The sequence below is a fragment of the Mauremys reevesii genome, linkage group 16, assembly GCF_016161935.1.
Source record: "Mauremys reevesii isolate NIE-2019 linkage group 16, ASM1616193v1, whole genome shotgun sequence".
Classification (NCBI taxonomy): domain Eukaryota; kingdom Metazoa; phylum Chordata; order Testudines; family Geoemydidae; genus Mauremys; species Mauremys reevesii.
In genome coordinates, this window is record NC_052638.1 from 8,973,481 (window position 1) to 9,000,134 (window position 26,654).

General features: G+C 49.4%; 2 long non-coding RNA genes across 12 annotated transcripts; both read right to left on the bottom strand.

Annotated features, from left to right (window-relative positions):
* Positions 1 to 2,153: 2,153 nt before the first annotated feature.
* LOC120384381 lies at positions 2,154 to 26,654 on the bottom strand. Of its 11 annotated transcripts, none has more exons than XR_005588800.1 (8): positions 26,017 to 26,177; positions 25,290 to 25,654; positions 4,153 to 4,793; positions 3,791 to 3,880; positions 3,508 to 3,581; positions 3,160 to 3,275; positions 2,715 to 2,871; positions 2,154 to 2,505 (listed from the first exon to the last, which is right to left on the bottom strand). It is a non-coding gene; the product is annotated as an uncharacterized LOC120384381 (long non-coding RNA). The 11 variants fall into 11 exon arrangements; XR_005588799.1 differs by having other exon boundaries at positions 2,729 to 2,871; positions 26,017 to 26,176; XR_005588802.1 differs by lacking the exons at positions 2,154 to 2,505; positions 25,290 to 25,654; positions 26,017 to 26,177 and adding exons at positions 4,894 to 5,105; positions 5,168 to 5,258; positions 5,622 to 5,873 and having other exon boundaries at positions 2,512 to 2,871.
* LOC120384383 lies at positions 22,572 to 25,083 on the bottom strand. The gene is made up of 6 exons (XR_005588816.1): positions 24,547 to 25,083; positions 24,189 to 24,278; positions 23,928 to 24,001; positions 23,578 to 23,693; positions 23,147 to 23,289; positions 22,572 to 22,923 (listed from the first exon to the last, which is right to left on the bottom strand). It is a non-coding gene; the product is annotated as an uncharacterized LOC120384383 (long non-coding RNA).

A 26,654-nucleotide genomic window follows, 5' to 3' on the forward strand; every position in this document is an offset into this window, starting at 1 on the left:
GAGAGGGCCCCTCACATAAGGGAAAGGCAACTTTTTCTGAAGGGGGGTGTGTGTCACTCGGTGGCTGGCACCAGTAGGTCCCACACCCCTGTTGGACGAATGAAGGGGGCCAGGCAGCACCTGGGGCTCTCAGGGCCAGAGGGCAATTCCCGAGAGGGAGGGGCTGTGAGGAGGATAGGGTAGGAAATGGCAGGAAGCATCTGCCAGAGTCCCCTGAGATGCAGAAAGTGAGCTGAGAAACTGGCTTGATTAGTTCTAGTTTGGGACTAAAGTGTGTCAGAGCCTGGGTGTGGCAGTGAGCCCTTGGCAAGCTGGGGAGAAGCCCGGCCATGCAACGGTTCCTGCTTCCTTCTTTGGAAGGAGTCTCATGTATCCCTAGGCTGTGAGAGACGCTGCCTTCAGTCTGATCTCCCCTCCCCTGCCGGGGTCTCTTCATCACTCCCCCGACCCATGTGTCTCTGTCCCTCTGTCACTGGCCACATGGAACCAGTGGGAGCTGCGGGTGCCCAGCCTCTGTCTGTCCTGTGCCTTGGTGCCATCAGCCCCACTCTCTGGTTTCTGGTATTTGACCCTGGCTGACGCCTGGGGATGCAGTGTGTGTGGAAGCCGGATGCACAGTTAAGCTCTGCCCTTCTCCATGAAGGGAGGCAGCAGACTTTGTTGTAGGTGGGGCTGTGATCACCAGCACTGCAGAATATGTCACATGTTGGGATCTGGGGATTTAACTGGTGGTTTTATACCCCTGCAGCCTGCTCCTCCTAGGCAGGGTGTGTACAGACCATGGTGCAGTGTTCAGGCCAGGCTGAGATGGGCTGGAACCATCCCTCCACCCCTCTCCATGATCTTGTGGGGGGAAGGGTTACAAGAAAATAAAATCTTGATCTGACCTTCCTCCCCCAACCCTTGGTTTGTGTTCGTTTTGCCAAATAGAAGCTGAAATGAGGAGATTGTTGCAAAACCAAGACCACGACCTTCCCCATTTTGTTCTTCTCTGGTGTTAGGTCCCTTCCTGCACCACTGTTTGTGAGTGACACCAGTTCACGTGTTATCTTTGCACAGGATATCGCATTCTCCCCAACTGCCTTCCCAAGGTACGAGTCACTTATATTGTCTTCACCTTGGAGATGCTGTCTCCCTGCAGGGAGAATCGGGCCCCGGTGGCTTTCAGGCGGCTGGGTTTATAGAGGTTTGAGACCCCACAACAACGTTTTGGGCATTGCCCTGTGGTTTAGGTTCAGCGTGCGGCTGGGAAGCTGATTGGGGAGGGCCAGGAAGTGGATGCAGAAGTAACATGTTACTGGCCCCTCTCCCTCTTCTCATCCCCTCCAGCCACGTGCTGCTAATACTGACCCTGTCCTGTGTCCCCTGGTCGTGCTCCCAGTCCCCTGAGGCAGATCATGGAGATCTGATTTCCCAGAATGCCTGTAATGAGATCTATGGACCCCATGCTGGGCAATACAGGGGGAATGAGTTCTTGCAGCCCAACCCGGCACCACCCTGAGAGGTGCCAGACTTGGAGGGCGGGTTAGAAGAGAAGAGGGCACAGCTGGAGCAGACTGCAGAGGACAGCTGAAGGCAAGAGCTTCCTGGATGCCTGATGGCCCCCTCTGGAGCGAGGGGCAGCCAGAGCAGAACCCACCCTGGGGGACTATTCGCTGCTAGCCTGTGAGCCCAGTTCAGGTGCCCAGGGAGCGGTGGCCCCACCATGCCAGTGGAACAGTTGCTCTGGGGTCACTGACTGCCCCTTTCAGAGCCGCTCTTTGAGGGGATCTTAGGTCCGGAGCAGCGGGGCAGAGCGCTTGGATGTGGCTGACCAAAAGCCTTGGCCTGGCCCCTCGGGGCATCCTGGGAGAGGAACATGGTAACAGTGCCGCTGTGCTTCCTGCTGTCCCCTCGACCGGTGCACCTGGCCATGTCCCCTCCCCATCCCTGGAGGCCGTGCACACGGCTTTTCCCTCTCTGGGACGGTGGGCTGGTCCCTCCTGTGCTGGGTCCCTGCTGGAGTGGGACAGTGACATGGGGGCCATGCTGGCACCGATGGGGGAGCAGTGCACCTGGGAGGGACTCTGCCCTGCTGCGGGGCTGGGAGCATGGGCATGGCCGAGGGGCACAGGACGGGTTTATAGAAAATTCAAAAAACAAAGGGAGACAAGTTCTCTTTGATGGATTTTATTATGTCTGTTCGTAAATGGTCCTAAGGGCTGGTCACTGCTCGATGCCCCAGAGGAAGGCGAAAAACCTCCAGGGTCTCTGGCCAATCTGCCCTGGAGGAAAATTCCTTCCTGACCCCAAACATGGCGATCGGTTTCACCCTGTGCATGCGAGCCAGGACCACAGTGGGGAAAGGACCCGCTGGTTGCTATGGTTACATACCCTGTCCCAGGCCCCTCCAGGATAGTGTCTGTGTCCCAGCACTAACCTGTCTCCAGGGCTTTCTTCTTTACTTCCATCCCAGCAGCAACCTTTGAACATTGTGTCTTGAATATTGTCCACGCTGGCTCTTTCCTTCATCAAGCAAAACCAAAGCCACTGATGTCACTCAGAAGTGACAAGCAGGTTCACCACCTCCTAATAAAGATGAATCCCCTGACATCTGCCATCCCCCTCACATCCTCTTAGCTCCTGAGATGTGTGATCAGCTGTAACAAACCCTTTGGCACAACATAAGTTACAATCAGCACTACAAAATTGCTATGCTCATTTCTTAGACTTACCAAATGCTGCTTACCTCTCCTCAGAGCCAATCCTGTTGCTTTATTGAATGAAGGGTCTTTCATATTTTGAGATCCAATCATCTTTTCAGGTGTTGGATCTGTTCAGCTCCATTCCTATTCCTTTGTACTCAAATCCTGAGCATCTGTAACTCTCCTCCTGAAAAGACAAATCCATTTGGTAATAAGAGAATCCTAAATGCTCACCTCCTTGTCAGTGATGGTCTGCTGAATTGTGGGTTTGAAACTTGAAGGTGATAAGTGATTGTCTTCCCATTCTAGTCAAGGAAGGCAGCTTTTTGCAGGTCTGGCAACATGCATTTGTTTGTTCTGCAGTAATATGACTGCTTATAATCCTCAATCCCCAGGAGATCAGATCAGCTGCATTTCTTTCACCTGAAGGGAAACCAGATCCATCAATTTCTCCATTATGAGGTGAGTTCCTTACCTCTTGGTAACAGTGACGAGTTTTGCTTGTTTCCTTTCTGTAGATATCCCAGATCTTCTAGCAACTTCCTGAAGATTTCACACCCTCAACGTTCAACTCATCTGCATTTCTCTCATCTGAAAGTATGAGGATCTATTAATTTCCACTTGAATGTTAAAGAAAGGTGCTTTTTTTTCTTACCAACTGATATGCCTGGTTCAGCTAGTCAGATTTGTATTAGTCCCTTCTAGAACACAACAGCCCTCTGGTCTCCTTGCATCTGGAGATGCAATGTGGCCTATTTATTTGGTCTGCAAGTGTTGCTTTAGCACCAGATTCATTTAGAACCAGGGAAACTTAAATGCTTACCTCCATGTCTGTGATGTTCTGCTGACTTGATTCAGATTTGCGACTAGCTGAACTATTTGAAGTGGCTTTTTTGTCTGTGTTATTTCAAGGGAATAAAAAAAAAGCATTTTGTCACTGGAGTCCTCAATGGATTGAGCAGTTGGCAAGTCCATATTGCTTTATCTTGTGTCTGCTTTTGACACTCTCCCCATGACAAGTAAGGTCTTCCACAGTTTTTCTCCCTGAAAGCAAAATCCACACCACTTCATGTACACATGGATGTTTGGAGACTGGTATTTCTTACCTCCTTGCCCAGGACAGCCATGCCACTAAGCCTCACTTCTCCCTGGTAGGAATGACCACCTGGTCTCTTCATATCTCAGAAGAGCAAAACCTGCAATCAATGTTTGACAGAATTATTTATTACTACTTATTACCAGCTATGAAGAGTCATCAGTGGAGAAGGTTCCTTAGCATCCAGATCATTAGGCTTCTAGAGACCTTTCAGTGCTCACCTACTTGTCAGTCATGTTCCACCGCAAGGCTTTGATTCTTAGCGGTACAGCTAGCTACACTGGTTAAAACCTGAAGCTTATAAATGGCTGCTTGCTTGCCTTTTTCTGAACTAGAAGTAAAATGCTCTTCCCTCTGGCCAAGTATTGTTACCTGTCTGACTTCTTTTTTCTTAAATTCAGCAGCCTCTCATCCTCCCTTGAATGGTAAGACCTTCCTTTCACCTGAAAATAGAAACAGAGCCTTTCATTCCTGCCTCCATGCTGTGAGGAGGTGCATTCCTTACCTCTTGATAGAAATGATCAGTTCCGCTTATTTCTTGACATCTGAAAAATAAGCAACAATGATCAATTAGGCACTAATAGAATCAGCTGGACAACTCCCCTCTGCAAATGCAAGAACAGGTTCAATGCTCATCTTCACACTCTGGTTAGTTGCACTTGTTCTTTGAAATAACTTCCCTGTTACATCCTTGTAGGAACAACCAATGACCTTCTCTGGGAAGGAAAAAGGAGCAGAGATCATCATCATTGGTTAGAATTACTAACTACTTTGCTTTCATCTGAACAGGTAGCTCCCATTTTTATTGCTTTATTCAGTACAGCAACTTCTTGTGCTCTTTAGAGATGAAGATTTCATCAGTTACCTTCCTTCCACCTGAATGGATGGCCAGAACCATTGACTATTACAATACACCATTCCCATATTTCTTACCTCCTTAAAAGGATGGATCAGCTAATTCCTTCCTGTAAACTACAGCCATGTGTCATCCTTGCATCTTGAAATATGACCTCCTGCAAAGATCAATGTTTGACAGACCATATTTTTGTTAGGCAACAAATGTAAATGAATTGTCATTGGATTCATTTTGTAATAGGGAATATAAATGCACACCTTCTGCATGATGAATTGCTGGATTAGTTTCTCTTTCTCTCCATACAATCAGCTGTATTGTTAATCTGGTAGGTATAAGTGGTTTCCTTATTCTTGGCTAGAGCAAGTCAATACTTCTGTAACCTCTCAGAAGCTTTGGTTATGTATCTTGCTTTATTCTTATGAAACTGCTTGTAGCCTTTGACAGCAAAGGATAGGTTCACTTTCTTCACCTGAAAGTACACTCAGATTGGTTAGTTTCCACTCCATTGCTAGAAGAAGGTGCATTCCTTACCTCTTGATAGGAACAGGTTCTCTTACTACTTCTGACAGACAAGCTGCAGTGATCAAATCAACAGAAAGAAGAGATTACGTTGCAGTTGGACCTGAAAGGTAAAAACCAAACTGATGCCAGCTCTCAGCTAAGGCCAGTTGTAAACTTTCCTTTTTGAGTTGTACAAATACCTGCATTGTTAACCCCTGGTAGTTACAACTGGCTGCTTTGAGCTTATCCTGACAAAGGCAATTGCGATCCTACCTGATGCTAAAGAAATCCGTCTGGGTTTTTACCCCCATCCATTTCTGTGCTTCTCCTTTCTCTTCTCTCTTTTTTTCCTCTCTTCTCCCATTCCCCTTACTTCCCTGGTGTTTCTCACTAACTTCTTTGGTTTTCTCCCCCCCTCCCCCCCACACCCTCTCCTTATCAATACTTCATCCATCCCTCCCCGCCTTGTTTCCTTCTTCCTTACAAGAATACTTTCCTTCATCCTTCTGTGTCTCACGTTCCCTTCTTTAGCAATGGAAGCAGGTTGGTCCCAGAAGGCCCTGCTCCATCACCCTGGTCTCTGTACTCAGACCCACAGGCAGCAGCCATGTGCTCTGGGCGACAGCCTGGTGTGAAATGCTGCAGCCCCTGGGGGCTGACCCAACAATCTCTGCATCACAACAGAGTTGCGGGTCATCACCACCTTGTCATTTGAGCAAAGTGACCTGTCTCATGCCCCTCCCCCTCCAAGGGAGCTGTAGGGGGAAGGCTCTTGCTGCCTCTAAACTCTCAAATGAGTCAAATTACACTCCAGATCTGGAGTCACCAGCTGGGGCTGTTTGTGACAGTGAATTCCAGGGTCATGAATAGCTCCTTTCTCTTATGCAGCCCTCACCTATAGGGTGACCCGATATCCCTATAAAATTGGGACAATCCTGATTTTTGGGTCTTTTTCTTATATAGGCTCCTATTTACCCCCCACTGCCCCCCCTGTCCGATTCTTCACACTTGATGTCTAGTCACCCTACTCACCTGTCTCCACCTCTCTGTCTAGGTCACCACGCCTATGGTGGAATGTTCCACTTGCATCACAATGGGCCAATTCTGAGCAGTGCTGAGCTCCTGCATCTCCCTCTGAAACCAGTGGGAGCTGCAGGTGGGGTGACCAGATGTCCTGATTGTTGGGTCTCTTTCTTATATTGGCTCCTATTACCCACCCCACACACACCCTGTCCTGATTTTTGTCACTTGCTGTCTGGTCACCCTAGCTGCAGGTGCCCAGCCTCTCTCAGGACTAACCCTGTTGGCTGCATTTCATGGCAGCTGGCCCTGCAGCCCTCAGTCAAACTGCCCAAAAGACAACAGACTTATTCGGCGCTTGGCCAGTTTTGTTGTTGACAAAGCACTTGTACCAGCACCCCCTAGACTCTGCATGGACACTAGGACATGTTCGCCCATGAGAATGGACCAGCTCAGTCAGCAGCGGGACTTTCCACTGCCCCCTTGGCCAGATGTACCTTCTGTGACCCCTCTTTTATACCCTGATACAAACAAGTTGTGTATCACCCCTCTCACGTGCTTAGTTACCACCCTACACCCTGGACCTGTTGGTTCGAACCGTAGGAGGGGTCAGTGTGTCCCTGTACCATCTCTGGGGAGTGTATTTATTCTATAACTCTGTAGCAGGGTATTCTCGTACTACCCTTCTGGACTGTGTTTAGTGACTAGCTAGTGCCTAGTATTTATTAGGAGTGTCTCTGTTTTAGCAACACCTGCCCCATCCTTACCAAGTTCATGTACTGGACAGTGATGTTGTAAGCAGGGCCTGACTCTGGCTGATGTTTGGTTCAGGCCTCATCTAGTACCAGGCTCTGTGTTTCAGGCTCCTTCTGCTACAACCTCCATATCCAAACCGCCCTAGGTTTGGGCTTGGTTTTCCCAGCAGATGAGTTTGTAAAACCAAGACCTGAACCATCTCCCCTTCTGTTCTGCTGTAGTGTTAGGGGCTCTCCAGCCTTGTTTGTGAGTGACCCCACCCCTGTAACTTGAGTTGCCTTGAACTCCCTGATCTGTTGTTCACCCTGACCCCCAGGGCAGGAGCAACTCCCACATGGAGACATTCTTGCCCTGCAGTTAGCATCAAGCCCCAACCCTGCTGGCCTGAAGCTTTCAGAAGGTTGGGTTCATAGAGTTTGCCAGTGAGCAAAGAGTCAGAGCTGCAAACTAATTCCAATGCAACAATTTGTACTTCACTGGGTGGTTTGGGTTCAGTCTGTGATGGTGTAAGGACAATGTCTGTGAGAAGTAGAGACGTGTCCACAGGAAGTGGAGATGAAATAGTTGTTTAGCCATGTTGTAGAGGGGAGGTTAATGAGAGCTAGAACTGCAGGGAAGGGAGAGGGAAAGACAGATCTCTCTATGGTCTCAGATTATCTCCCTCAGAAACATAATTCCATAAAACATAAGCAGGAAAGAAGACAGAAGTTAGCAGAACACCACTTCTACTAGTTCAGGATGTGCCCCAATATTCCTTATGACCGATTTATGGAAATATTGGACACTGAGGTTGATGCATGGGGCATATTTATATCATTACCAAAATCCTTCATGCAGAAAAGCAATGAGTCACTGGAAGACCTGATGACTGTTGCATGAACAAACTCCAGAAAGGAAGAGGGAAGACTGGTCAAAGGAAGGGGTGGATTAAAGGAGGAAAAAATAAAAATAACTCAATTTAAACTCATAAAGAAAAGAATAAAACACATTCAGAACGGTAACAGATTCTGATTCTAGCACTTGTGTCAGGTGTCAGCCTGTAACGGTTGAACTGCAGCCAGCAGCTCTTAGCATCTTAGCTCTTCTCCCGTTCTCAGAGGCAGCTGGAGCTCAGGGAGACGAGAAAGGTGCAGAGGCTGAGCTCTGACATGGTGCTCAGTGGACTCACCCTCTAAGTCCCTTGTTACCTGGGGCTTACAACACTGGGCAGGTAGCAAATTGCTGGCATTGCCCAGGGATGGTCCCTTGGGTTCCAGTTCCTGTCCCAGACAGGTTCCTTGCTGTGATCCCCCCTCACACACGTAGGTTCCTGGGTCAGTTGTTTGCTTTCTTCAGAGATGTGAAACCCTCTTCCAAATACTGAACAGCTGTGTCTTAAGTCCCTTTCACTCATCAGCTCCTTTTCCTCCAGTTCCATTATGTTTGTGCCATTCCACGTCTCTGGTGTTTGGGTTTTCCAGGGTCCTGAATCTCCACTCCCTGGTGAGATCTGACCCTTCCGAATCCCTGATCTTGGCTGGGCTCTGATTTAACATGAGGTCTGTAATGTCTGAATCCTGACGGAGACAGCAAGGAGAGGAAAGGGTGAACAGGCTTCCTTGGGATGGAGGGGAAGTACCAGACCCTCTCCAAAGGTGCGGGGGTAGGGGCAGGTGAGCTATCCATTCTAGGAAGAGAGGTTGAAATCTGAGCATCACAGGGAAGGACACTATTGCCAACCCTTGATTTAAAAAAAAATGATGAATCCACCTCCCCAAAATCATGCAACCAGGAGGGCTAGAAACCGTTTTTTGTAAACAAAAGCAGAGATTTGCATGTAATCCTGTGACTCTAGGGACTGGGCCTCTCACTTCATCCTGTTTGAGCTCCTTCCCATTCATGGGGAGGACCAGCACTAGCTCCCGTGAGCTGCACCCTGTCCCAGCTGGCTGCAGGATGAACTCAAACAATGGTTTTAGTTAGTTTCACTTGCAGCCTGAGGTGTACGTACCTGCAAGGCTGTCATCCATCCTTTGCACCTTAAAAGAAAAGCAGTGGCCCCCTTAATCTCTCTGCCACTGCCTTCCCTGGGCGTCAGTTCAAATGCCTGTAGTTACTGATTCACACGTTGTGATTTCCGCCGGGATGCTTTACCTTTGTTCGCTGTTGGTTTCCTCAAAGTAAAATGGATCATTCAGAGTGAAACACTCTCTGGGTTTTGAAAAAGTGACCCAGTCCAGTGTGCAGGACCCAGAGCGGGAACTGGAGTGGCTCAGAGAGCCTGGGTATGTGCTAGAAACTTGCAGACAAAACATTGTTTCTGTAACAATTTCCCTCTCCCTCTGTGTGTTACTGGGGCACTGCACGTACCTTCTGCAGTAGGGACAGAGGATGTTAATGTATCCCTCTGTCATCAGCCCTTTGAACTCTCCCCCCTCGGAGAGCTGCACAGATACTACTTCAAACTGGATTCTCCAGGGGCTAATAGACAAAGAGTTTTTGGAGAAATAGCCTGGTTTTAAACTGGCTCAGGGCCTTCTTCCAGGCAATGGGCAGGACCCCGGATCCACAGAGGGCCCCAGCCCCGGGGGAAGGGTGGGAAGGACAGGGGGCTTGTCCAGACCTGAAGCTGTGATGAACAAAGAAATCCCTGGGGTGGGGCCAGAGCCCATGTTAGGGTTGGGTGATCGCTGGGAAGCTCATTACCACCTGTGTTGGTTCTTTCATTGTTTTTAATGGGGTTTTCCCTGGAGTGTTTTTATGTAAGAAGAAATAGACTTGCGTAGTATGACACCCCCTAGGCCACAAGCGGTGTCCCCGTTGCTCACTAGCCTTGAGACCTTTGACAGCGCTTTGCTAGTGAACAGTGAACCCCTCCAGGCTCGGTTCACTCTCACCCACCAGCATCCAAAGTGAGGCCCAGCTGAATCCACAAATGCTACGCCCAGCTAGTCATAAATAGACACAGGGCGGCACCCGCATATCCCTGTCCCAGCCTTGCACCCCAGAGCTGTGCATCGTGTACTGCTCAGGGCCCCAACACCCGCGAAGGGTGTCAACTCATTAAACATCCGTCGTTCCACCAAGGGGTGATGAACATGCCCCAGCCTTTAACGGGCGTAGAGATCCCCTGAACACTCCAGCCCAAAGCCAACTGGCTTAGAAAAACAATGAAACAAGCTTATTAACCAGCAAGAGATTTTAAGTGAGAGAGGCATAAAAGTCAGCACTGGTTAGAAAAGAAAAGATTGTGGTTGTATCCTAACTCCTAAACGTTACCAAGCTGAATAAGCTCTCTCTCCCCGAAACTTTCCACAGGCCATACTGACTGGGAGGCTTTCCAGCCAAGACTCCTTCCTCCCCCACCTCCTCCCACACACACTTCAATGATGGTTCTTTGTCTTTCACACACTCTTGCCACCATGTGTTGAGATGGGGAGGCCAGGATGTGGGGAAGCCATTGTCTCTTATTTTATACCCTCCTCCTTTCGGTGAGGATGACCTGCACCCCAGCAAGGGGAGGAGACAATCAGCCTGTGGTTTATGGGAGATTTGAAGCATCTTCCAGGTGAACTGTCAATCTTTTGTTCACACTGTCTTTGTATGTGAGGGATGATCTGCAAATCTTTTGTTTACAGTCCCTACTGCTGGCAAATAGCTAATCGTTTTCTAACAGCTGTGGTCAGTCCTTTGTTGACACTGGGGAGCTAGTCTGTGGGTGTTCCCCAGAATTACAACATGTTTCAGTAACAAACATAAAGCACAAGTTGTACAATGCCATAGCCAATACCGACGCACACATTTTAACAGGACAATTATGCTCAGCAGATTGGAGTTTTCAACTGATCCCTCACAAGGCACACTTTGTACAAAATATCAGAACCCTATAAACGTGGTGAACATGGGGTATAGGGTCTCACTCACAGGCAGTGGTGCATAGTAACTTATAAGTGTAGCAATTACACCTATTAACGTCCTCTGAAAGGAGCAGGGCTTTTTGCCACCCCAAGCGGCGGGGGAAGCCGCGATCACAATCAGTGGCACTTGGGCAGCTCAGCCGCGCCGCTTTCTTCTTTGGCGGCAATTTGGCGGCAGGTCCTTCCCTCGGAGAGGGACCGAGGGACCCGCTGCCGAAGAGCCCGACATGCCGCCCCTTCCCCTTGGCCGCCCCAAGCACCTGCTTGCTGAGCTGGGGCCTGAAGCCTACCCTGAAAGGAGGCGAGCAGGTCTCCTTGGCCAACCTGTCTGTGGTGGGAAATATAGTGAAGGCAGGAAATTGCACAGCCTGGAACTACCCTGGTCAGAGGGGAGAGGGCTGCAGTCTCCGCCCAAGAGGTGACACTGGGGAGCTGGCAGCCTGGGAACAGGTGCCCTTGCTGGCCACTGAAGTCTAGGTGCAGTTGCCCAAACTGTGACTGTGCAGATGTTGTTGGTTGTTCTCAGGAATAAAGTAACCCCAGGCTGGGGCCACATTTATCAATAGTTCCCTTTCCTAGCCGGCAAAATAACCCCCACCCCCACCCCCAAGTTCAGTCTGTTGCAGAATTTGCTAGTGTCACAGGAAGCAGGCTCCAAACGTTCATGAAACACCCCCATTCAGGAAGATGTTCCTCAATGAATTGATTCAGGGGGCCTCTCCCCTTCAGTGTTACACTGAAAAAGTCTTTTGTTTCTATTCCCAGGCAGGATGATCCCTTGTCTGTTGCAAGGTTCCTTTTTTACTGCCAACTGGTTTCGATGGTTTGCAGTTGTCTCGGAGGGTTTGCCATTGAAAGTCTTGGGATGCGACTAGACAACTGAGCCTGACATTACGTCATTGGCTAACCAGGGAGAGGCCAATCACTTGAGATGGGCTATCATCAGCAGGACTAAAAAAACTTTTGAAGTGATAATCAAGATGGCCCATAGAAGATGTGACGATACTTAACATGGGGAAATAGATTCAATTAGTCATCCCAGGAAACCTGCCTTGCATGCTGCAGGGCCCTTCTCTCCACCTAGCCAGCAGGGGCACCATTTCAGATTTTGGTAGGTGGGGGCAACTTGAATTGTGATTCCAGAGGCTACTTAGGCACTCTAATTCCTATATAAAAGAAAGGAAATGAAATAAATATTAGACCCACTCAGCTCTAATACTAACATGTTATGACATCTTGTGGCAAGTCACTTAAGGGAGACAGGTTAGGTTTAAAATTTTAATGTATGTTCGTACTTTGTTATTAACTCTGTGGAGTGAGCGACCCCGTCAGGACTCCTGGGCTCTATCTCAGCTCTGGGAGGGGAGTGGAATCTAGTGGGGGCAGCTACACCTGGATTCTATATAAAAACGGCCACACTGGGTCAAACCAAAGGTTCCATCTAGCCCAGTGTCCTGTCCTCCAACAGTGATCAATGCCAGGTGCCCCAGAGGGAATGAACAGAACAGGTGACCCAGTGATCCATCCCCTGTCACCCACTCCCAGCTTCTGGCAAACAGAGGCTGGGGCCATGCAGAACATGGGGTTGCATCCCTGCCCACCCTGGCTAATAGCCATTGATGGACCTGTCCTCCAGGAACTTCTCTAGTTCTTTTTTGAACCTTGGTATAGTTTTGGCCTTCACAACATCCTCTGGCAAAGAGTTCCACAGGTTGACTATGAAGCAATACTTTGTTTTGTTTGTTTTAAATCTGCTGCCTATTAATTTCATTGGGTGGCCCCTAGTTCCTATGTTATCTGAAGAAATAAATAACATTTCCTTATTCAATGTTCATGATTTTCAACCCCCCAAGCTGAAAAGTCCCAGTCTTTTTAATCTCTCCTCATGGGGAAGGTGTTCCATACCCCTAATCATTTCTGTTGCCCTTTCCAAATCTAATATGTCTTTTTTGAGCTGGCGTGACCAAATGCACACAGTATTCAAGATGTGGACAGACCATCCACATTTAGAGTGAGGCAATATGATATTTTCTGTCTCATTATCTATCCCTTTCTCAATAATTCCCAATATTCTGTTAGCTTTTTGGATTGCTGCTGCACACTGAATGGATGTTTTCAGAGAACTATCCACAATGACTCCACGATCTCTTTCTTGAGTGGTAACAGCTAATTTAGACCCCATCGTTTTGTATTTAGAGTTGGGATTATATTTTCCAATGTGCATTACTTTGCATTTGCCAACATTGAATTTCATCTGCTATTAGGGTGACCAGATGTCCCGATTTTATAAGGACAGTCACGATTTTGGGGTCTTTTTCTTATAGAGGCTCCTATTGCCCTCCACCCCCATCTCGATTTTTCACACTTGCTGCCTGGTCACCCTATGTAAGAGGTTGTGTCTGGCCAGACTGATCAGTGGAGCTGGTTGTGACTGTCACAGGTCAGCACTATCTGGTTGTGTCTGTGTGTTAATGAAGGGGCTGATTGATACCTGTCTATGGAGGAAGAGCCTGTTGGACCCACCAAGGATAAAGCAGTGCAGCTGGTCAGAGCAGCCAGTAGGGAAACGATGCTGCTGCTGGCAGAACTGGTGAAGAAATAGCATTCACCTTGACAGGGCTGTTGGGGGATTCAAATTCGGATCTGTTCACCTGCTGGGGGAAGGAGAGCAGCTGGTTCTGTCTGCCAGGATGGAAGCAAGGAAGTGAGTTGTACCTTCTCAGAGGAAAGCACTGGAGACTGGCAAATAGTGGGACACAGACTGTACCTCAGGGTGTGACTGGGGCAGGTGTGTAACCATAGCGACCAGTGGGTCCTTTCCCATCCTGGTCCTTGCTCGCATGCACAGGGCCAAACTGATCGCCATGGTTGGGGTCAGGAAGGAATTTTCCTCCAGGGCAGATTGGCCAGAGACCCTGGAGGCAGGGCCGGCTCCAGGCACCAGCTGAGCAAGCTGGTGCTTGGGGCGGAATATTCTATGGGGCAGCATTCCGCCCAATCCTAGGGCAGCACGGCCATTTTTTTTTTGGTTTTTGGGTTTTTTTGGTTTGCCGCTCCGGCCGCCCTGTAGGGGGCGGCAGTGCGGAGGAGGGGAGCGCCCTGCAGCAAACTGGGCAGGGCAGCCCCTGTTCTTCCCTCTCCGCCGACTGGAGTGGAGTGGAGCCCTCCCGGCAGGCGGCACAGTGATCGGGACCGCGGGACAAGCGCCCTGCTGAAGCCCTGGCTGCCCCCCGGCTCCCTCCCCTTCCTCCCCGCTAGACTGGGTGCAGCACAGGGAGTCCCCCTGCACCCTGGCTCCGGCTGCCCGGCAGGGTTTTTTTTTGTTGTTTTTCCCCCCTGATTTGCCGCTCCGGCCATGCCCCAGGTTTTTTGTTTTGTTTTCTTTCCCTGCTTTGCCACTCCGGCTGTGCTGCAGGTCCCTCCTCCCTACCCCCGCTTTGCTGCTCCAGCCCCGCCACAGGTTTTTCTTTTGTTTTGTTTTTTTTTTCCCCCTCCTGCTTTGCCGCTCCGGCCATGCCCCAGGTTTTTTTGTTTTGTTTTGTTTTCTTTCCCTGCTTTGGCACTCCAGCTGCGCTGCAGGTCCCTCCCCTCCACTGCTCCGGCCGAAGCACAGGTTTTTTTGTTTGGTTGGTTTTTTCCCCTCCTGCTTTGCTGCTCTGCTCCTTCCCTCCCCCCCCCCCCCCACACACACACTTCTTTTTTTTTTTTTTTGCTTGGGGTGGCAAAAAAGCCAGAGCCAGCCCTGCCTGGATGTTTTTCGCCTTCCTCTGGGGCATTGAGCAGGGACCAGCCCTTAGAGCCACTTAGAAACAGACAATAAAAAACAATAGAAAGTGAAATCTGTCACCTTTCATCATTGCCTCTGTGCTTCTTTAAAAAAAAGCTGTTCTCCCCTCCCCCATACACATGACCCTTCCCCATCTCTCTGCACATGGGACCTTCCCTCCATGAGCAGTGCGTCACCCTCCCCCACCCCTTGCAATCATCACAGCTCTCCCAACTTGTTTCCCTTGGTTTCTCTCCCTGTATTTATTCTATTTCCTCTTCCAACCCCCTTTTTTGGGGCTATTTCCATCAGATCTTTTCTCGTCTTTTATGTTTTTCTTTTTTCTGCTGTCTTTGCTATCTTTTCTCTCCATTTACTTCCTGCAATGGGGCAGACTGGGCCCAGAGGCCCCCTGCTGCAGGCCTCAGGGTCCTGCCACATCCATCCCAGGAAAGGAGCAGCGGAGCTAAGTCTTCTGAGCAGCCTAGAGAGACCATACAGGGTGTGACCAATCAGGGAATGGCTGCAGTAAGCAGCCAATCAGTGCTCAGGAGGGCCATATAAAAGGAGTTTCAGCTGCAGTGTCAGTCTGTTTCTTGCTACAGTTAGAGGAGTGTAGAGGGGATCTTGACTGGCCAAAGGGAATGGCTGCACTATAGACAACTCAGTGCTGGCTGGCAGTGAGGAAGAGCTGCTGGCTAGCTACTGGGTCTGAACCTAGAAGACCCCTGAGGTAAGGGTGAAGTACTGGTGAAGGCTGGGGCTGTGGAGAAGTGGCCCAGGAAAGTTTCTGTGGTGTGTGGCTGCTGTTGTTAGGAACCAAGGGGTGGGACCTGGAGTAGTAGGTGGGCCTGGGTCCCCTCCCTTCCCATAGACCACTGGGGAATGAGGCTTGCAATTAAACTGTGATTGACACCCCTGCCCCCCCAGAAGAGGAACAGAACTGCTAAGAGGCCTAGCTGGGGCCAGAAGAGACCCAGTGGGTTAAAATGATTCCCTCCAGGGAGGGAGGACTTCCTTGGGGTCTGGCCTGATGCTATTTGAAACCTGCAGACACACTTGACCAGGGGGTGCTCATGAGAGGTGGGTGCCCCCCTGTTATACTTTCCCTTCCCTCTTTCCCTTGCTGGTCTCTGGTTGTCTCCCCTTCTGGCCCAAAGCTTCCCAATCTCCTGCCCTGCTCCCTGGCTGTTTCTAATCAGTTCCAGGTGGTAACAAAGAAGCAAAGTCTGATTCAGATACTGTAGGAAGGAGTCTTCTAAAAACCCCTGTAATAAAGGGATATTGACAAGCTCCCCACCAGGTGAAATGCCCCATGGTGCAGAGAGCTGGGCCAAGCCCTGTGCCCCAGGTAAACTTGCAGAGCAGGGTTTAGCTCCTCACTGTTCACACACAAGCTGAGTTGTGCCCTGCACTGTAATGCAGAGAGGTGGCATTTCCCCTGGGTCTCTGTCACCCCCCTCAGACCCTACTGCAGTCAAACCCAGCCCTGCCCCTCAGACCCACTCAGAGGAAAGCTGGGTGAATGTGCCCAGCTGTGATGGGGAAGGAGCACAGGGTAAAGTTCTAGCCCCACTGAAGTCAGTGGGGACGTTGCCATTGACTCCCATAGTGCTGGGATTTCACCCACAGCCTCGCTGATCACAGGTCAGACAGAAGCATGGACACTCCTCTCAGCCCAATGCACATGGGGGGTGTTTGTGTTAACCAAGGGATGAGCTGCTGTCGGAATGACCTGCAGCTGGGAACGCCGGCAAAGTCTGACTAGGGGACTGGATGGGGCAGTCAGCCAGGATCACATGACTGCAGGTGCTATGGAGGTGGAGAGGGAGGTTGAGTCAGGCACTTATCTAGGGGCAGGGTATCATGGTGGGAGGTAGGTTAGATCATGTCCAAATCCCACTGCCATTTGTCCTGCCTGCTCAGTAATGTTCTCTGCCTGTTCCCATAAAGGTTCAGAGGCAGCCTCTACCCGTTCTTCTCCTAGTTGTTGCTGTGTCACCAATTCCCCATTGTCTTCCTGCCCAGATTTTTCTTTCCTTACAGCCAATGGGAAAGCTATAAACAAGGGAATATTGCAGCAGGACCCCTGTGGAGAATTGGCTGGATGTGACCTAGTGAGCATCGTATGAGTGCAAGGCAGCAAAAACCCCACCAACATCCCCAGCAGCTGTAGACAATAGACTACCCCGAACATGAGAAGTAGGGCATGGTTCTCAGAGGCTGCTGGTGCTGGGTCCTATGTCAGACCCCGCTCACACCACTGCTGGAAGCAAAAACTGTGCTGAAGGGCTACAGACGGTATTAGCAGAGTGGCAGGAGCTGTACTAAAGACAGCATCAGATCAGTGTCTGGCCAAGTCACCCCTTGGAAAAGAACATACTGACTTTGGGGAAGCTTGGTGACCTGATGGGAAAATGGGACAATAAGTGTGGGGGGGGGAGGGGTGATGATGATTAAATACTACTGCAGTCCTGTCTAAAAGAATTGCTCCGTTCTCTGGCTTCTGTGCCACTCTCTTTCCCCTGCCCCCCCCCTCCCCCCAAATAAATCCTGTGGTGGTCGAAGTCACCCTGGCCCACCAGGCAGTCACTGGTGATGCTGGGAATTTTTCCACACAAAAAACTCTGCGGAAAACTGTTTTTGTTCTTTCTGTTTGACACATTTTTAAGTGGACACTCTGACAAAAAGGAAACTTTTTCAAACAAGCAATGTTCTGTGTGAAATGTCTTGATGGGGAAATGTGAGTGAGCTTTGAAATGCTGCAAGCTGAGGAGCTTGCAGTAGCTATGGCTGTTTTAACAGGGGATGGCTTTAATTATGTCAATGATTAATAAGATCAGTACAGTATCCCTTGTGCTGTTGCATTTTACTGTTTTTATGCTGTTTCTCAATTTTTTAATTGTGATTGTCCAGCACAGTTGAGTACTAAAAATGCAAATGAAAATTGGGGAATTTTCTCACTTGTTCCCACTTGTAAGATTAAAAACACTGGCTGTTAAAATGCTCAGCAATGAAATAGTTAATGTAGACATTCTCAATTTGGTGCAGAATTAAAACTTCTGTTAAGATGCACTGAGCAGTTCACATCTCTGAGCTGTGTCTGCCTGCAGGCTCAGGATGACAGCTCTGCAGTAAGAAGGGCTTCTTTACAATAGCTGGAGTCGCTGCTGGGAAGAGCAGTGACCCACCAAGCTGCCTTAAGGAGTCTTCAGTGGCTGGTCAAGCTGTGATCTCGGCTGCATGGCCCTTGCACGTGAGAACTTCCCTGGAGAGAACAGAAGCACTTGTGGCACCTTGGAGACTGGAGAGCGATTTCAAGGAAGTTCAGTTTTTGGGGAGAACCAAAGCAGAAACTTCCAGCTTCCAGGATTCCCTCAGGGAAGGGTCTTGTCAATTCTTGTGAGCCCCTCCCCCACCTATCCCCACTACAGTGATCTCAGCTGTACGGGTGCTGTGTCGGGGCCCCTCATCAGAGTTCACTTCCCTCCACTGCAGCTTCAGCCAAGACCCCCCTCAATGCCGCCTCTTGCTGGGAAGTCTCCTCCGTGCCCCCTCTTGGCAAAGCCCTCTGTGGAGAGGGTGAGAGGACCCCTGAGCGGAGTTCTTGCCACCAGGTAGGAGCCTTGTTCCCCTCAGTCTTGTTCTCTCCGTTCAGTCCATTATCTGACCAACTTGGGGCTCGTGTACAGTCCTGGTGAGGACCCAAAATGTCAGGGAGGGTTTCAGGTAGAAAGCTTGGGCAATGAGTTCTCCAGCTGTACGTCCCCTGTTTGCTGACAGAGGGCGGCAGAGTTCCTTCTCTGAGCAGTTTCTGTCTATGGTGTTCTGGGTAAACAGCTGGTGGAGCAGCTGTTGGCTGCTCTTTCCCCTCTTCACCAATGGATGGTGGCAATGAGCCACATAACATCTGCGTGTCAGGCTGCCAGGCTCACACAATGCCTGGGCTGGGAGCTGTGAGCTCTGCTACCAGCTCCAGAGTTCCAGTGCCATGGTGACTGACACTCGTAAAACACAGACAAGGTGGGTGAGGCAGGTAATCTCTTACTGAACCAGGTTTCCTGCTTTCAGACGCCACAGAGCTCCTCAGGTCACAAGAAGCTCAAAAGCTTGTCTCTTCCACCATTGGAACTTGGTCCAGTAAAAGAGATTACCTCAGAATCTTGTCTGTGTCTTCTCCTGGGACCAACACAGCTACACCTCTCCTGAACTGGGCAAGTTAGATTCTGTTACAATGGCTGGATTGGTGCATAGAGGCTGAAAGAAAATTGTACAGGGACTTTGGGGCTAGACCTGATCAGAAAATATTAAATATTTTCCACAAACTTTTAAAGGAATAAATGATTTTCTGTGAATTCTTTGGGGTTTTTATTTAAAAAGTCCCCTAAACTTTTTCAGTTTTCAAAAACTGAATTTTTGGCCCTCCTGCAAATCATTTAAAATGCAACACCTCACTGACATTGTTTCCAAAATTACTTTCATCAGGAAATTTTTGAGCAAAGTTTGACCAGCTCCACTGGAGATCAGGGTTCTCTCCTGCCTCATTTGAGCACTGGATCACTTGCAGCTTGGTGCTTGGTCTATTGTGAGGTCACTGGACCAGATCCACCAAGATATTTAGACTCCTAAATCCCAGTGATTTCCACAGGAGTTCAGGGCCTAAATACCTCTTGAGGCTACAGACTGTCCTACTCTGATTCTTCAGTCCTCCAAAGTGCTCTGCCAAAACCAGGGTAGGAAAAATCTGCTATTTCAAGAGTGAAATACAAGCAAGAAAAACCTTGTCCCAGGTCACAAACCCTATTCTATTCTGCTCACAATGCCCCAGTGATGTAGGACAGTGCAGTTAATCCTAGGTAACAGGCTGGGAAATGGACAGTGTTAAGGCTGATGGGAGAAAAGGACATTGATCTCCAGTAACTTATCAGTATCTTAAGATGCAGGAGACTGGTTCCAGTGTCAGTCATGGGAGGCAGTGATCTGCCAGCAACAATTCTGCCTGTGGTCAAAGACAATGGCTATTAAATGCCCAGTGACGTTATGGGCTGAAGTGTCACCACTTTGAACCTGGAAACTGCTCCCCTCCCGTGTGGCTGTTACATCCCAGCAGCAATCACAGGCCAGGGGTTAACTGACTTGGGCTCTAAGGTTGGCCAGTCAGAGTGATGTGACTCCCCCCAGAAGCTATTGAAGGGAGGCTGACACAGCCCATGCAGGAGGGGAGTTTTAGCAACAATCAGGCTGTGGAGCAGAGACCCTGGAGGACTTTGCAGCACAAATGACATTTGTGGCTGCTGCTGGTGGTACCTCTTGTGGGGGGAGAGGCAGAAGTGATGGGCTTTCCCTGTGCTGAATTCAGGAAGGAGCAGTGACTGCCCAATAAAAATGGCTATTAGTTGAATTTCCAAAATGTCTCTGGAAAAACCAGTTCTGTCCTCTCTCCAGAGGACCCTGCTTAATACTTGTGAAGTTTATTCAGGGCTCAAGAAAAGGGGCTCCCTGACCCAGACGGAGCTCAGGGCTCTGTAGGGAGGAGGGGGTATGGGGACCCGGGTGGAGTCTCCAGGGCCAAGGTGAAAGCCGTGATCCTCTGCAGAACAGGAAATGGGACACCTGTTTTATGGTTCCCATCCTGAGGACTGGAGATGCCCCAGAATGACTGGAGGCTCCAGGATGGGGTTACTGATGGTTCAGTGACAGAAGGATCAGCTGTCGGCAGAACATCAGGCCACTGGGGAGGAGAGGGGTGGCCAGATCCTGATGGTCAGGAGCTTTAGGGAGAGTTAGAGACACTGTGCGGAGACCTGGAAACCCTGGAGAAGATGAAATTCTATAGACTGCCTGGCATTAAGGAGTGTGGGGCACTTGGGGAACATGGCTATATGTGACCATGGAGTCTGTTCTGGATTGGCAGTGAGAGCAGTCCAGAGAGGGCCCCTTACATAAGGGAAAGGCAGGTTTTTCTGAAGGGGGGTGTATGTCACTCGGTGGCTGGCACCAGTAGGTCCCACACCCCTGTTGGACGAATGAAGGGGGCCAGGCAGCACCTGGGGCTCTCAGGGCCAGAGGGCAATTCCCGAGAGGGAGGAGCTGTGAGGAGGATGGGGTAGGAAATGGCAGGAAGCATCTGCCAGAGTCCCCTGAGATGCAGAAAGTGAGCTGAGAAACTGGCTTGATTAGTTCTAGTTTGGGACTAAAGTGTGTCAGAGCCTGGGTGTGGCAGTGAGCCCTTGGCAAGCTGGGGAGAAGCCCGGCCATGCAACGGTTCCTGCTTCCTTCTTTGGAAGGAGTCTCATGTATCCCTAGGCTGTGAGAGACGCTGCCTTCAGTCTGATCTCCCCTCCCCTGCCGGGGTCTCTTCATCACTCCCCCGACTCATGTGTCTCTGTCCCTCTGTCACTGGCCACATGGAACCAGTGGGAGCTGCGGGTGCCAAGCCTCTGTCTGTCCTGTGCCTTGGTGCCATCAGCCCCACTCTCTGGTGTCTGATATTTGACCCTGGCTGACGCCTGGGGATGCAGTGTGTGTGGAAGCCGGATGCACAGTTAAGCTCTGCCCTTCTCCATGAAGGGAGGCAGCAGACTTTGTTGTAGGTGGGGCTGTGATCACCAGCACTGCAGAATATGTCACATGTTGGGATCTGGGGATTTAAGTGGTGGTTTTATACCCCTGCAGCCAGCTTCTCCTAGGCAGGGTGTGTACAGACCATGGTGCAGTGTTCAGGCCAGGCTGAGATGGGCCGGAACCATCCCTCCACCCCTCTCCATGATCTTGTGGGGGGAAGGGTTACAAGAAAATAAAATCTTGATCTGACCTTCCTCCCCCAACCCTTGGTTTGTGTTCGTTTTGCCAAATAGAAGCTGAAATGAGGAGATTGTTGCAAAACCAAGACCACGACCTTCCCCATTTTGTTCTTCTCTGGTGTTAGGTCCCCTCCTGCACCACTGTTTGTGACTGACACCAGTTCACGTGGTATCTTTGCACAGGATATCGCATTCTCCCCAACTTTCAGGCGGCTGGGTTTATAGAGGTTTGAGACCCCACAACAACGTTTTGGGCATTGCCCTGTGGTTTAGGTTCAGAGTGCGGCTGGGAAGCTGATTGGGGAGGGCCAGGAAGTGGATGCAGAAGTAACATGTTTCTGGCCCCTCTCCCTCTTCTCATCCCCTCCAGCCACGTGCTGCTAATACTGACCCTGTCCTGTGTCCCCTGGTCGTGCTCCCAGTCCCCTGAGGCAGATCATGGAGACCTGATTTCCCAGAATGCCTGTAATGAGATCTATGGACCCCATGCTGGGCAATACAGGGGGAATGAGCTCTTGCAGCCCAACCCGGCACCACCCTGAGAGGTGCCAGACTTGGAGGGTGGGTTAGAAGAGAGGAGGGCACAGCTGGAGCAGACTGCGGAGGACAGCTGAAGGCAAGAGCTTCCTGGATGCCTGATGGCCCCTCTGGAGCGAGGGGCAGCCAGAGCAGAACCCACCCTGGGGGACTATTCGCTGCTAGCCTGTGAGCCCAGTTCAGGTGCCCAGGGAGTGGTGGCCCCACCATGCCAGTGGAACAGTTGCTCTGGGGTCACTGACTGCCCCTTTCAGAGCTGCTCTTTGAGGGGATCTTAGGTCCGGAGCAGCGGGGCAGAGCGCTTGGATGTGGCCGACCAAAAGCCTTGGCCTGGCCCCTGGGGGCATCCTGGGAGAGGAACATGGTAACAGTGCCGCTGTGCTTCCTGCTTTCCCCTCGACCGGTGCACCTGGCCATGTCCCCTCCCCATCCCTGGGGGCCGTGCACACGGCTTTTCCCTCTCTGGGACGGTGGGCTGGTCCCTCCTGTGCTGGGTCCCTGCTGGAGTGGGAGAGTGACATGGGGGCCATGCTGGCACCGATGGGGGAGCAGTGCACCTGGGAGGGACTCTGCCCTGCTGCGGGGCTGGGAGCATGGGCATGGCCGAGGGGCACAGGATGGGTTTATAGAAAATTCAAAAAACAAAGGGAGACAAGTTCTCTTTGATGGATTTTATTATGTCTGTTCGTAAATGGTCCTAAGGGCTGGTCACTGCTCGATGCCCCAGAGGAAGGCGAAAAACCTCCAGGGTCTCTGGCCAATCTGCCCTGGAGGAAAATTCCTTCCTGACCCCAAACATGGCGATCGGTTTCACCCTGTGCATGCGAGCCAGGACCACAGTGGGGAAAGGACCCGCTGGTTGCTATGGTTACATACCCTGTCCCAGGCCCCTCCAGGATAGTGTCTGTGTCCCAGCACTAACCTGTCTCCAGGGCTTTCTTCTTTGCTTCCATCCCAGCAGCAACCTTTGAACATTGTGTCTTGAATATTGTCCACGCTGGCTCTTTCCTTCATCAAGCAAAACCAAAGCCACTGATGTCACTCAGAAATGACAAGCAGGTTCACCACCTCCTAATAAAGACGAATCCCCTGACATCTGCCATCCCCCTCACATCCTCTTAGCTCCTGAGATGTGTGATCAGCTGTAACAAACCCTTTGGCACAACATAAGTTACAATCAGCACTACAAAATTGCTATGCTCATTTCTTAGACTTACCAAATGCTGCTTACCTCTCCTCAGAGCCAATCCTGTTGCTTTATTGAATGAAGGGTCTTTCATATTTTGAGATCCAATCGTCTTTTCAGGTGTTGGATCTGTTCAGCTCCATTCCTATTCCTTTGTACTCAAATCCTGAGCATCTGTAACTCTCCTCCTGAAAAGACAAATCCATTTGGTAATAAGAGAATCCTAAATGCTCATCTCCTTGTCAGTGATGGTCTGCTGAATTGTGGGTTTGAAACTTGAAGGTGATAAGTGATTGTCTTCCCATTCTAGTCAAGGAAGGCAACTTTTTGCAGGTCTGGCAACATGCATTTGTTTGTTCTGCAGTAATATGACTGCTTATAATCCTCAATTCCCAGGAGATCAGATCAGCTGCATTTCTTTCACCTGAAGGGAAACCAGATCCATCAATTTCTCCATTATGAGGTGAGTTCCTTACCTCTTGGTAACAGTGACGAGTTTTGTTTGTTTCCTTTCTGTAGATATCCCAGATCTTCTAGCAACTTCCTGAAGATTTCACACCCTCAACGTTCAACTCATCTGCATTTCTCTCATCTGAAAGTATGAGGATCTATTAATTTCCACTTGAATGTTAAAGAAAGGTGCTTTTTTTTTTCTTACCAACTGATATGCCTGGTTCAGCTAGTCAGATTTGCATTAGTCCCTTCTAGAACACAACACCCCTCTGGTCTCCTTGCATCTGGAGATGCAATGTGGCCTATTTATTTGGTCTGGAAGTGTTGCTTTAGCACCAGATTCATTTAGAACCAGGGAAACTTAAATGCTTACCTCCATGTCTGTGATGTTCTGCTGACTTGATTCAGATTTGCGACTAGCTGAACTATTTGAAGTGGCTTTTTTGTCTGTGTTATTTCAAGGGAATAAAAAAAAGCATTTTGTCACTGGAGTCCTCAATGGATTGAGCAGTTGGCAAGTCCATATTGCTTTATCTTGTGTCTGCTTTTGACACTCTAGCCAGTTTTTCTCCCTGAAAGCAAAATCCACACCACTTAATGTACACATGGATGTTTGGAGACTGGTATTTCTTACCTCCTTGCCTAGGACAGCCATGCCACTAAGCCTCATTTCTCCCTGGTAGGAATGACCACCTGGTCTCTTCATATCTCAGAAGAGCAAAACCTGCAATCAATGTTTGACAGAATTAGTTATTACTACTTATTACCAGCTATGAAGAGTCATCAGTGGAGAAGGTTCCTTAGCATCCAGATCATTAGGCTTCTAGAGACCTTTCAGTGCTCACCTACTTGTCAGTCATGTTCCACCGCAAGGCTTTGATTCTTAGCGGTACAGCTAGCTACACTGGTTAAAACCTGAAGCTTATAAATGGCTGCTTGCCTTTTTCTGAACTAGAAGTAAAATGCTCTTCCCTCTGGCCAAGTATTGTTACCTGTCTGACTTCTTTTTTCTTAAATTCAGCAGCCTCTCATCCTCCCTTGAATGGTAAGACCTTCCTTTCACCTGAAAATAGAAACAGAGCCTTTCATTCCTGCCTCCATGCTGTGAGGAGGTGTGTTCCTTACCTCTTGATAGAAATGATCAGTTCCGCTTATTTCTTGACATCTGAAAAATAAGCAACAATGATCAATTAGGCACAAATAGAATCAGCTGGACAACTCCCCTCTGCAAATGCAAGAACAGGCTCAATGCTCATCTTCACACTCTGGTTAGTTGCACTTGTTCTTTGAAATAACTTCCCTGTTACATCCTTGTAGGAACAACCAATGACCTTCTCTGGGAAGGAAAAAGGAGCAGAGATCATCATCATTGGTTAGAATTACTAACTACTTTGCTTTCATCTGAACAGGTAGCTCCCATTTTTATTGCTTTATTCAGTACAGCAACTTCTTGTGCTCTTTAGAGAGATGAAGATTTCCTCAGTTACCTTCCTTCCACCTGAATGGATGACCAGAACCATTGACTATTACAATACACCATTCCCATATTTCTTACCTCCTTAAAAGGATGGATCAGCTAATTCCTTCCTGTAAACTACAGCCATGTGTCATCCTTGCATCTTGAAATATGACCTTCTGCAAAGATCAATGTTTGACAGACCATATTTTTGTCAGGCAACAAATGTAAATGAATTGTCATTGGATTCATTTTGTAACAGGGAGTATAAATGCACACCTTCTGCGTGATGAATTGCTGGATTGGTTTCTCTTTCTCTCCATACAATCAGCTGTATTGTTAATCTGGTAGGTATAAGTGGTTTCCTTATTCTTGGCTAGAGCAAGTCAATACTTCTGTAACCTCTCAGAAGCTTTGGTTATGTATCTTGCTTTATTCTTATGAAACTGCTTGTAGCCTTTGACAGCAAAGGATAGATTCACTTTCTTCACCTGAAAGTACACTGAGATTGGTTAGTTTCCACTCCATTGCTAGGAGAAGGTGCATTCCTTACCTCTTGATAGGAACAGGTTCTCTTACTACTTCTGACAGACAAGCTGCAGTGATCAAATCAACAGAAAGAAGAGATTACGTTGCAGTTGGACCTGAAAGGTAAAAACCAAGCTGATGCCAGCTCTCAGCTAAGGCCAGTTGTAAACTTTCCTTTTTGAGTTGTACAAATACCTGCATTGTTAACCCCTGGTAGTTACAACTGGCTGCTTTGAGCTTATCCTGACAAAGGCAATTGCGATCCTACCTGATGCTAAAGAAATCCGTCTGGGTTTTTACCCCCATCCATTTCTGTGCTTCTCCTTTCTCTTCTCTCTTTTTTTCCTCTCTTCTCCCATTCCCCTTACTTCCCTGGTGTTTCTCACTAAGTTCTTTGGTTTTCTCACCCCCCCCCCACACACCCTCTCCTTATCAATACTTCATCCCTCCCTCCCCGCCTTGTTTCCTTCTTCCTTACAAGAATACTTTCCTTCATCCTTCTGTGTCTCACGTTCCCTTCTTTAGCAATGGAAGCAGGTTGGTCCCAGAAGGCCCTGCTCCATCACCCTGGTCTCTGTACTCAGACCCACAGGCAGCAGCCATGTGCTCTGGGCGACACCCTGGTGTGAAATGCTGCAGCCCCTGGGGGCTGACCCAACAATCTCTGCATCACAACAGAGTTGCGGGTCATCACCACCTTGTCATTTGGGCAAAGTGACCTGCTTCATCCCCTCCCCCCCCCCCCCACCAGGGGAACTGTAGGGGGAAGGCTCTGGCTGCTTCTAAACTCTCAAATGTGTCAAATTACACTCCAGATCTGGAGTCACCAGCTGGGGCTGTTTGTGACAGTGAATTCCAGGGTCATGAACGGCTCCTTTCTCTTATGCAGCCCTCACCTATAGGGTAACCCGATATCCCTATAAAATTGGGACAATCCTGATTTTTGGGTCTTTTTCTTATATAGGCTCCTATTTACCCCCCACTGCCACCCCCTGTCTGATTCTTCACACTTGATGTCTAGTCACCCTACTCACCTGTCTCCACCTCTCTGTCTAGGTCACCACGCCTACGGTGGAATGTTCCACTTCCATCACAATGGGCCAGTTCTCAGCAGTG